This window comes from Caretta caretta, chromosome 3 (assembly GCF_965140235.1).
Source record: "Caretta caretta isolate rCarCar2 chromosome 3, rCarCar1.hap1, whole genome shotgun sequence".
NCBI classification, from domain to species: Eukaryota; Metazoa; Chordata; order Testudines; family Cheloniidae; genus Caretta; species Caretta caretta.
In genome coordinates, this window is record NC_134208.1 from 133,540,724 (window position 1) to 133,553,492 (window position 12,769).

A 12,769-nucleotide genomic window follows, 5' to 3' on the forward strand; every position below is an offset into this window, starting at 1 on the left:
CACACACACCCAGCCCTGACTCCTCCACCCGCCCCACCTCCAGCCCCCTGCCCACCCTGACTCCTCCACACCCCGCATCCCCACCTGCACCCCTTGCACCAAACTGGAGTTGCCCCGGGTAAGCACTTCCCAGCCTTGAGCCCCCTCCCGCACCTTAACTCCTGGCCAGACCCTGTACCCCAAACCCCAGCCTGCTCTTGCACCCTGACTTCCTCCCAGACCATGCACCCCTGGCCCTGAGCTCCCCCCACACCCTAACTTCCTCCCAGCCTGCTCCTGCACCCCAACCCCCAGCCTGCTCCTGCACCACCAGCCCTGAGCCCCCTCCCCCACCTTAACTCCTGGCCAGACCCCGCACCCCAACACTTTATGTTGTTGTTTTTTTGTTTGTTTGTTTGTGTTTTTTTTAATAAAGCGCTCTTCTCCAAAGCGCTTTACAATCATTAGCTAACGGTATGAACAACATTTGGAAAGATCATTAAGTGGTGAGCCGAGACCCTCAGCGATTTTCAAGTGGTCTATGGAAAAATAAGTTAGACTACAAAAACAAAGTACCTCACCTTATTTTCATTTACTTCCTATTACTTACAGGAGGAGGAGGAGGAAGTAAAAGAATGAAAAACGGGGACAAAAGGGAGAATGTTCTTTTTCTTGGCTGGGTCCCCAGGAGGGGCCCAAAAATGAAGCTGAGTACAGAACCCCACTAACTCTAAATCTGCCACTGCCCCTGAGTATGTAATTGGGTGGATAGCCGAAGCCTCCACAGACATTCCTAATTTTAGCATGCTAGCTTGAGCAGAACTAGCGAGTGTATGTCTCTTTGTCCTGGGAATCACACCTCCCAGCTGCTGTACAGACATACCCTAAATGGCCATACAATGCAAGGAGAAACATACTTGCCAGCACTAAATGTTCAAGGTAAAATTTTGACTGACTTACAAGGAATCTGAGGTATCCACAACACCCTCCTATTTTTATCTAAGGAATTCATAGGGCTCAATGGAGCTGTGCTGATCTACACCAGCTGAGGATTTCGCCTGTAGTATCTCATTTTGTAAAAATTAGGGTAGGATCGAGCAGCCACTAGAGCTGAAGCTCACTTAGTTTGTGAACTGATGTTATTGCCACCAGGAATAAAAATCTCATTTAAAACTGGAGCTCACAGGCATCAGGTGGCTCAAAAGAAGGCATATCACAATTCCAAACCTAACATGAAGTTTCAAATATGAACAGACCTCTCATGAGCCTGGTCACTATGAGCTGAAGAGAAACTGATCTGTGTTCTATTTAGCGCAAAGACTAATTAGCTAAAAACCAAAAAGGAACATTTCTCTGATCCAGAATGACACAGTTTTTGACAACTTTCTGCATCTATGTGGACAACTGAAAGTAAAGTTGGGTCCTTTTAAACAGAAATTGCGTGAGATCTGGTGTGTTATATGACCTTTTAGTTCTCATCCTATTTTTCAGTTGCCCAAACACAGAAGTCACTCAATAGTTTGGCAAAGCCCCAGCTCATAGCCACAGGTGCTGAGAAGGAACTGAAGGGAGATCTGGATGGTACCACCCTTTATACCACTCATTTGATGGCACAAAGAGGCGCAGGGCACATGTTTTATCCCAAATGCACTGAGCATGCACACACATGCAGCCATTTAAGGGATATATAGTACTGAGATAGAATGTATTGACCCAAGGATCTTATTGTCCACATTCTTTATTTTTCCACTGGTATTCCTTTAACATATATGGATTCAGCAATGACTGGCAGCCATTTGAGTTTGGAACAATGATTGGGTGGGGGGATTGTTTACTTTTTAAAGCTCCTCCTCAAAACCACATCTATCACAGTGGAATAACTGACTGATACTAGCTACTGAGAACAAATGCATTTTAATTTATTGTTGACATGTTATTTTTATTATATATATTAGCTATTAATCCTCCGCTCCTATGGTTAGATAGGATATAAGCAACACACAAAAGTCTGCCCAATGCATTCAGGAGTTTTGAAAAGTTTAAACAATGTCATGCATATTGTTACACAATTTTCAGTCTTCGTCCCTCAAGATATATAGTGATCAACATTAGACACTATTTTGTTCTTGATGCAAAGAGATGCCTAAAGGTTTGGCCTTCTTTGGCCTTCATTGTTCAAAGTGAATTTATACAACGTATAGAAAAGTCAAAACTCCAGCCCCTTCCATCGTGATGGAGAAAAAACAATAAGTGACCTTGCAGACATTAAACTTGGTTTTAGAGAGATACAATCAGATTAGTACACTGGGAATAAGCATCCAAACCCTGCTTCTTCTCTCTTTTGTATTGAAAGTGACAGCTGAAAAGAGTCTATATCAGCTATGTGGCAGCAGTGACAGTTCTGCACAAAGGGAGGCTCACTTCTCAAGTTTTTGCTTATTCTCATACATCACCCCATCATACAAGATAGCATTAAGTTTTCTGACAGATCTTCTTTGTTCAACTGAAACTGCAAGGATATACAAACGTACTTACCTGATTGTGAATTCCTATAAACATATTCTTTCATTTCATCACACCCCGCTCCCACATAATAGTACAAAAGATAGGTCGGATAAAATAATGTATGCAGAAAAAAGTCATATTGACCTAATTTGGAGTTTAAAGCATTTAAAATTGAGATTATGCAATGTTCAACCTGAAATCTAGATAATCAACATGGAATTTAGGTTTATGGCATTCATTGTGAAATAAATTTATGGTAAACAGGAACTTCATTAAGTTATTGTTTTGATTTCAGCAGAGAAATGTGGTTTAAGCAAATCTGAGAAGTCTAAAACTGAAAACATGAGGAAAATATATCTAAATGATAGCATTATAGACTGACATTTCTTTCATCTAATGGAAAAATCTTGAATGTCAATTGCTTAATAACAATTCTGTCTGTGTTTTTCTTTAAGATTTTCATTCTTTCTGTCCCCATCATTATGGTACTCAAGTGTCTGTAGAGAGGGTCAGGCACTCCACCTCGTGTAAACTGTGTGAATTTTAGGGAAGTAAACCAATGAGGATCCTATCATATACACTGCCACTTTATGGGGAAGTAGCGTGGAGAGAAACTGCCACTCTATATGCATTAGTGTCCAATAAATCTTGACTGTTTCAGTGTAAGCAAGTTTTAAATGTGTGTATTAGAATATTCTGATGAGATCAGTACAACCTGAAACAAAAGTTCTGAGACATATGAACTGTTCCATTCATCTCAACAGATGTTCCCATTTCCCTCCCAAGAATTTTAGAGACTGATATATATGAAAATGCCCATTCTCAGCTATCCACCCAAAAGGGCAACATCATCCAAAAACTGGCTCACTTGAGGTGGTGGTGGAGGGAACTAACCCCATATAGATGGGCCCCCCAATCCTAGCACACAATGGGGAGCAGTGTGAGGAGCTCAGACACACCCAGAGGGACAAGGCTCCAATATCTGAGCTCATTTGAGGGAGGCAAGGGGGACTCAGACCCCACTAGAGGAACAAGAATCCCCTAGATCTGGGCAGACACACGGGAGGGGAATGTGGGGCTGACACTGCTCCTTCCCCCTCAGTTCCCCTGGCATTCCCCACCACATCCACCTTCCCACTCCTCCACTCTGCCCAACCTTCTTCCCCTCACCTCCCATTTATCCCCCATAACTTCCTCCCCTCACTGCAGCCCCACTCCCTCTTTCCCCTCCATTCCTCCACCTCCAGTCATCAATCTCAGTGAGATCTGTGATTCATGCAGTCATTAGTACCTCTCAGTTTAACAGTAGAAGGAAACCTTTTTTTTGGGTGGGGGGGGCTGTAACTCAGGAACCCCTCAGTCACATGACTCCAAATTTGTATCACTATTCCTACCTTACAACCCCAGGAGGTACACCAAATTTCAAAGCAATACGAGTAACTGTTTGGATTCTAAAGCACTTACATGAGTCAAGCTTTGAAGCATGTAAAATGGTGGGAATGGAAACCCTCTACCAATTTTTCAGTTTTGTACATTTTTACAGAATGCATATGCCATTTATAAATTACCTTTTTCAATTTGCAAAAAGAAAATGAGTACTTGTAGCAGCTTAGAGACTAACAAATTTATTTGAGCATAAGCTTTAGTGAGCTACAGCTCACTTCATCGGATGCATCAATTTGGGTCCCAGAAAGATTTGGTGGGTGCCATGCACTATCTAGGGTAAGACTTGACAGATAGAAAACATTTTGACGCACATCAACAGTTTTATCATTAGTTCTTTGCAAAAAGACACTTGGGGTATATCTAGACTGCAATAAAACATCTGTGGCTGTTCTGTGTCAGTTGACTCAGGCTCACAGAACTTGGGCTCGGGCTGGAACCGAGGATCCCAGAGCCCGGGCTCCAGCCTGAGCCCGAAGGCCCACACTGCAATTTTATACTCGAGTAGACTGACCACCATGAGTCTGAGTCAGCTGACATGGACCAGCCTCAGGTGTTTTATTGCAGTGTAGCTATACCCCTGCAAAAACTTCTTTAAAAATTGCTAAGAGTGAAGGCTTATATCTTCAGAATCCTAGCTCAAATGACTCTAAATTTGGGTCACTAATCCTACTATGCATCCTCCAGAGGCACACCAAATTTAAAAAGGAATCTGACTAACCATGTTGATTTTAAGAGGAGTTTGAAAAGTCAACCTTTAAACAGAAGTCATGACAAAACCTTAACTTACTCAGATACTACAATGATGGGAACCATATATCACAATCGTTAATGTATCACTCTCAATGTGATGTAGAGAAGTGCTATTATCCCCATTTTACAGATGTGAATTCAAGCACAGAAAAGCTAAAATGTTCAAGGTCCTATAGGAAAGTCTGTAGTAGAGCAGGAACCTGAACACAAGTTTCCCAAATCCTAGACTAGTGCCCTACATTGAACCATCCTTCCTATTAAAATTTGAATAAAAAGTACTTTGATTATTAACTAGTAGTCTGGAAACTCTTTGCTAACATGATTTATAAAAGAATTTCAGGTTAATTTTTTCTCCCCACCCCCAAAATTAGACCAAATCAAAACAAGAAGTTCAAATGTTTCATTCTGAAAGTGTCAAAACAGAACGTTTCAACTGTTTGGAATTTCTCCTCCCTTTTTTCAGCAGAAAATATTCACCAAATTTGACACAAATTAGTGAATAGTTTTGGCCTCCTTGAAACTACACTTTTCAGCAAGTTCACTATTTGCCAAAAAAAACTTCCTTCAGCTCGATGCAGTACCTTCATATCTTTTGGAGCCCTGAAAGGAGTATTTCTCTCTTCTGATGATGCACTGTTTCATCTTGTGAAGTCTTGTTTGAAAGGACAAAGTTCACCCTTTAAAATTAGTAAAAGTGTATTTAATATTTAACAGTGCGCTTTAGTCCCTTAATAAAGAACTGTTCCATGAGTTGAAAGTTAGAAAAAAAAAGTACACCTTAATTCACCTTGCCCATTGCTATTTTAAATGAACTAGACTGAATGAATGGGTACCCTTTGTGCAATTATGCCTTACCACAATGGTTTTCAAGACATGAACTGTTCTAGGTAGATATTTTTTACATTTATTACACCAATGCAAACAGACATCAAGGGCTTCATTATAAAACAAATTTTCAGGTTTATATTTTATCTCAGATTGCACGGTCAGCTCAAATGTGAGAATCTTTATATTATTGCTATAAATAAATTGAATTGTTTGTGACAAATACTCTAAAGATTTGTTTCAGTAGTTACAATTGTGCTGTAGTGTTTCAGCACAAAGGGCCTCAGAACAATGGTTTCGATTAGTCTAGTCCAAGAAAAATAACCTTATTAAGACTCAAATTGACTGTAAATAGATATCAAGTAATTGAAAAAATGACAACTTAGTTAAACAATGTTTGAAAGTGAGGAAAACAGAATTAAGGCACAAATGTTTTTTTGTGCCCTGATGAGGACTGAATGGGGAGGAGTGCTTGTTAGGGAATGGCTGATGTTATCCTACGTCATGACTGGCTAAATAGAAAGAGGTGGTTAACTCACTTTCCTTGTCTTCCAGTCTCAAGTGTTCTCTGCTTTCCTTCATCCCTATCAAATGACTCAGCCTCCTTTTACTTTCCCCAACAATCCTCACAAGACTTCTAGTGCCCGTAACAGAATTTGAAGCCCAAATGCCTCTGCTGAGTTCCAGTGAAACAATGATCCTTATTGCTACCACATCCCATTCAACTCTATGCATCATAGTCTGTCCTAGATTTTTTTTAATCAAAATCTTAAATGATTAGTTTCATAAGCAAGTTTGTCACAGTTCAAAGAAGTCAAGCTTATTTTCCATTTTTTCCTTGAATCCAAACACTTTCCATTTCTTTTTACTCCGAGTAGTGCCAGTAGAAGTGTATTCCTTTCTTATTACCTGGAATTGAGTTTAAGGTGCTATCTCTGCAGCTCTCCAGTGCTGCTAGTTTGCAGTCAGTGCAAATACTAATCCATTTTCTCTTTACACCATCCTACAATAAACCACCTCCAAAAACACATCCCACCTGAGTTCTCAAATTTAACAATGTTAGAATATATTTTTAAATACTCATGCATTCTAAATGTAGTCCCAGGTTAAAAAAAAAATAAGTTTTCACATTGAAATATTGCCCTTTAAAATACCAATGAAACATTTTAAACAAAAATACCAGAAACTCAGAAAATATGCAGTTAAGGTTTTCATATTAACTTTAACAATGACCTGCAAAGGGAGGAAACTGAGCTTCTGTTTTTTTTCGACCAAAAGAAATTTACTACCTGATGTTAGAAATTCAAGTCATTTATAGTCTTTAAGGTTCTATGATAAATGAACTAATGAAATTATGACATCACCAGTGTAAAGAGTTACACTAAAGTAAAGTAATGAGTGACAAAGAGATTTTCAATCAGACTGTTTAAAACTGTTTTATTACCTATTCAGACTCCAGTGACTAATATTTTTGAGATAGGACATCTCCATTAAAGTTTCAACATCCCAACTCCTTCAGCTAAGTTACAAGAGCTACCATACATCTTCATCTCATCTCAAGGGAAAAATAACGTCCTGAGATCAGAGTTGATATTCCAAAGGTAAAATAAAGCAGCAAATTATTTTTAAACAAAAATAAAGAAAATAGAGTTTTGAGACATTCTTTACACAATATAAAAGAAGGTACAAAAGGCATAAGGTGTTTTTTTTTTAATTAAATTTCTCTGCCCCCGTAGCCCTACTCACGTTCCACCTAAAGAATGTGGATCCTCAACAGATCACATATTCAATGGTTTAATTTGGCAATTCCAACAGTAATGTCTTCTGTGGTACAAAGACAACGTGTACCCACTCTTGAAGCCTACATTGAATAGAGGTCAGGGAGAAGTCCTCGGATATCAGGAGAGTCTTATCTTTGGGATGAAGGTCCAGTACTGAATATTAACTCTGCATTTGTCAACAGGCAGCACCCAGCTAATTAATAGGCAGCTGCCTGCTGCTGGTGTAGTATGGAGGACTCACACTGAGTGAGTGAATAGGAGCCGCACAGAGCAAGTTCCCACTGTGGAGATTTTTCATACTTTTCTTACCATTGTTACCAATGATTCAGCTCTACAAGTATTAGCAACACTGGAATACCTGTTGCACACGGACTGGCTGGCTGCCATCACCATTTTTAAAGTACCACTTCAGTTAATCCTGCTCAGAACAGGTTTAATCAACACCGTGCTTAAAATCATATAAAGACCCACTACCGTTAACACAGTTGAGATGAACTCATGTCAGCAAAAGTGAAGTTTCTGGGAGGGTGTCCTTACTGTAGAGTGGGTTCAATACATCCTCAGGTTACTTCACATGATTTACTGGGTTAGGGCAAGTGAATGCTGACAACTGTATGCTGCTTGAGGTGGAAGGCAGCTGCCTACGCACATGCCAGCTCCCCTCTCCTCTGCTATTGGAAGGGTGTGTCAGTTATTCTTGGACAGCAGCCCATATGTGTTAGGTAAGCAATGTAAAGATAAAACTAACTGTACCATGCCTGGAGGGTAGTATCTCAGAATCCTTGGCTGGTGCAGTAACTGAGTATCTGCACAAGTCAACTCTCCTACAAGTATATCCAGCCTATACAGGGAGGAACAACAGCGCAGAGGGGCCCCTCAAGCCCAGACTGGTACGGTGAATGAAAAAGGGTGTTCTCAGTTGCACATGAAGAGCAAGAAAAAAGGGAAGAAATCCTTGGCCCACTGAAGCCAAAGGTAGTTTTGCTATTGACTTTAATGGGACCAGGATTTCACCAAATATGTGATAATCTTGGACCCATAGCAAGGACATACATTTGAGAAGAGAGTCTCCAGCTTCTGTATAGCGAGTGAGTGGTAATTAACTGGTTATAATATAGCATGTAAGTGAGACTAGTGCTAGCCTGTGTATCATATTGTAAATCTAGACTGGTTATAGTGGCCAGTTTTAAACTCCATTAATTATAAAGGTTGATATTAGGTGGAGATTTAAGGACAGATGAGGTAGATTTTGGTCTTGGTTTCCAAAAGAAGTGACTCTTTTATTAATTCATGTAATTCAAATGGAAATTTACATATGCTTCTGTGGTGCTTGCAAAAACAATAATATACACAGGACAAGTGAAAAAATGATTAGACACTGACAGAATAAAACTAACTTGATTCTATTGTCCACGCAAACAAGATAAAAGAAGAGCAAAGTGAATTCTTCTAATTCTCAGTAATCCAAGTTGTACAAAACAGGAAAAAAAGTGGTTCTCTTATCAATATTATATAGCCTCACTGTTTAACTGTGTACTTCAAGTTTTTTTTTTATTATTATTATTTATTTTGGTCGAGAACCAAGTTTGTCACAGTTCAAGGACATCAAACTTATTTTCAACCTTTTTCCTTGAGCCCCAAAACTTTATTTCTTTATTAAAAAATGGGCAAAACTTCTTAAAAAGTTCTCTACTTCATTTGTAATATTTTACTATCTATGTTTCCAACTCATGATTTTATCACAAACCTTATGATATTTGATGTTTTAATTAAAATCCAAGCTATCTGAGATAACTGATTACATGAAAATCTCAGCTTTCAAGTTTCTCACCCTCGCATCTGCAACCAACATCTTTAACATGTGATCTTCATGTACTCTAAAGGCTCAACAACCAGAAGGTAAACAAAAAGAACCTCAATTTCTTTAAACTAATTGCATGATCTTTTGGTGCCTAACTCTCAAGTTTTGAACATTTGGGGTTAGGAATACTGCTAACATTTTACAGAGCAAGATCAGGCTTAAAACAAGGCAAGCAAAAGCAAGATGCTGGGGCAAGACCCAAAACTTTATATATAAAATATAAAAATGGTGGTGTGGATCTTAGGGTCCTCCCCAACAAATATGAAACACCAAAATCAGTTTCCTGAATTTTAAAATATTTTAGGCACTGAGAAAAATGAGAGGCATACCTGACATTTATTTGGAAATCTAAAACAAAGTTTTCAATAGAAAACTCACCAGCTTCGGGGGGGGGGGGGGGGGGGGAAGGTGGGAGGAGGAGGAATAATCACTATCTGAACATTTTTTAAAAACATACTATTATCCCAACACTTATGATTACTACAAGTGAAAGTTAGAGAGGGAAAAAGCTCTTCCTCCACCATTTACTTTGTGCATTTGACAACATGAAGACACTGGCTACACACTATTTGTCCTCTTAAGACACCTTCCCAATTGTATTAGTCTTTCACTCATTAACACACAAAAGAAAAGCATTTGAAGAGTAGGAAAATGTGATTTTAAAACCACAAAAATAGTTAAGGGAAATCTCAGAGCCAGATGCAATACCTGCAACTAGTTAAAAAAAAAGTTGACTAGATTTCATGTTGACTGTGTTTCTTTATACATTAAATATGTTCTAAAAATCCTGCCCCCCCCAATTACTTATGCAAGCCCCAGACCAAAGAAAACCAAGTCTTCCCCAAAAAAGTCAGCATTATTGGTTTAATTTTTTTTTTTTTTTAGTAAAGCAGCTTATCCATTTCACCATGTATTCTGTTCACATATTACTGTGTGCACAGATTTTTTTTCCTGTCTCTGAACCACATAATAAGTTTACATTGCCTGTCATACGTTCATCGAACAAAAAACAAAAAGCCCCTTCCCTAAACATTTCCTTCTCTGTCTGCCTTTCTTTTCTTGCTGAATTTTCTCTACAGATAACTTAATGCCCCTTCATCCCAATCAGATGGGCAGCAATTCAGAGTACAAGCAACAGGAGCTAGCAAAACAGGATACAAAAAAAAATTCATGGTTCTGCCTTCAAAATTAGCAATTAATGGCCAAAGCTGTATATAGAAAAAGGAGATTACAAACTGGGTCGTAGTTTGCAAGAATACTGGCACTGCATGATGGTTTCTTGAGTACAGGTTAGGTTATTACAGGTTTCAGTAATGTTGGAAAGTATTCCTAAGGAAAATGTCAACTTTCATGAGCAATAATCCTACATATTCCCCTGATGTTTTCACCAGCCAGGAAATATGCATAGGCTACACCTCACGTACAATTACACAAATCTCACTCAGAGCGCTAAGAACATCTGACATAATACTATTCCAAACTCAGTTAGGGAAAGTGGCAGTCTACTTTTTCTGTGAAATGTGCTGAGAACTCTTTTTGCCACCATCACTTGGATTCTGGGGCTGGGTGAAGGCAGAATAATGATCATGATTTTGCAGTCTCCACTGCAAAGAACAACAAAAAAAAAAAGAGTCTGCTAGGTCCATCCTTCTGAAAGGAGAATTTTAAGATCCTAACTTCTCCTTGAAGATGGCAAAGGTAAGATCATGCATGGCATTGGCGTGTTCGTTACATTCCTAATATAGTCTCACAAATGAAGATCAGGTCTAAGGTGTGTCTGTCTTCTTCACTGGCATGAAGTTGAGAGACTCATACAAGGATAGCCATGGTGGCTACAAAATCGTGGGCTATACTGAGAAAGTCATCTGTGTGGATACTGAAGTCCTCTAATTACGAAGCTTGGAGACTCTAGGATTAAGATTTGGTAGAAGTTCTCTTCATTCAGGCAAATAGTTAATGAAGAGTGGAATAACCTGCACTCTGCAAGCACTCCAGTATTCACCAGAGACTAACAAAGTTTATGCTCAAGTAAATTTGTTAGTCTCTCAGGTGCCACAAGTACTCCTTTTCTTTTGCGAATACAGACTAACATGGCTGCTACTCTGAAACCTGACTATATGTCATGTGATTCATCTATTATCTGGATGCAACCTATTCTTGAACTCCTTTGCATTTACTAGACTTGTGTTGCACTGAGTATGCAGTGTGGGTTAACTGTGCCATATAGGTTTAGCAGATTCCGAATATAAACCTGCAACACAGATAAAAGACTAGGAGAGTATTTGAAAATGCATTAGAACCATGTTGTTCACTAGACACTATAAATCACTGTTGCGGCTGACTTTCCACTCTTAAAATAGAAGTGTTACATTGAATAGAAGTGCTGATATTTTAGCAAGAAGAATCATCATTATTGTGTAAAGTTTTGAGACTCTAAATGACCTTGATCTAGATGATCAAACAGAACACTACTTTTCTTATATGCAAATGAGAGGTGAAAAAACCCTCTTGCAAATTGCCACAACATGACGTAAAAATAAAGCTAAAAAAAAATCCCTCTCCTCTTAAAGTTATCACAAACTGCTGTTTTCTCATGAGAGAAAGTTCCATGAACTTCTCAGATGTATTGGTTTGGGCAAAAGATTAGCAGCATCAGCCCAACCCATCAAACATACTCTGGACCAAAGATGACTCCAGAAGGTCACAACTACAACTTATAAATAGCAAAATGTCAAGCTACTACTGCCTAGAATAGGGGTGGGCAAACTACAGCCCAGGGGCCATATCCAGCCCTTCAGACGTTTTAATCCAGCCCTCGAGCTCCTGCCGGGGAGCGGGGTCTGCGGTTTGTCTCGCTCCACGTGTGCGGTGGCTCTGCGTGGCTCCCAGAAGCAGCATCCTGTCCCGACTCCAGCTCCTACATGTAGGAGTAGCCAGGGGGCTCCGCAAGTGCCTCCCCTGCCGCTCCCATTGCCTGGCAACCATGGCCAATGGGAGCTGCAGGGGCAGCACCTGCAGACAGGGCAGTGCGCAGAGCTGCCTGACCACATCGCCACGTAGGAGCCAGAGGGGGGACATGCTGCTGCTTCTGGGAGCTGCTTGAGGTAAGCACCGCCCAGAGGTCAAGCGCTGCTGCGCTCTTGACCCCCTCCAGTGCCCCAACCTCCTGCCCCAGCCCTGATCCCCCTCCCACCCTCCAAAACCCTCGATCCCACCCTCCTGCACCCCAGAGCCCACACCCCCAGCCAGAGCCCCCCCACCCGCACCAACCCAGAGCCCCCTCCACCTCCCTGAACTCCTAATTTCTGCCCCAACCCCAGAGCTCGCACCCCCGCACATCAACCCCCAATTTCGTGAGCATTGTACGGTGGGCCATGAATCTCCATATCCAGATGTGGGCCCAAAAATTTGCCTGCCCCTGGCCTAGAACAATGAGCTAAAAGAGAAAGCATTTTTTTTCCTCTTCAAAAGGCAGAAAACTGTATTGTAACTATTCAAACTTCATAAACAGAAGCAGCAAAATGTTGTATCACAGTAACAACATTTTCAGTATTACTAGAGAAGACAAAAAAATGTTATCATTTTGTGGTCATTGAACACTTTAGAAAAAACACAAAACAAA

The 12,769-nt window shown here is 40.1% G+C and overlaps 1 protein-coding gene across 12 annotated transcripts in view; it reads right to left on the reverse strand.

Moving 5' to 3' along the window:
* Positions 1-12,769, reverse strand: part of SIPA1L2 (signal induced proliferation associated 1 like 2) — a 236,675-nt gene that overhangs the window by 203,164 nt on the left and 20,742 nt on the right. Inside the window, exon 1 of one of the 12 annotated variants that reach the window (XM_075126904.1) lies at positions 5,262-5,278. The exons of the other annotated variants lie outside the window; for them this stretch is intronic. The gene's annotated coding sequence lies outside the window, so the exon portion shown is untranslated. Of the gene's footprint in view, positions 1-5,261; positions 5,279-12,769 lie in introns of those variants that run through there. 12 annotated transcript variants of the gene reach the window in all.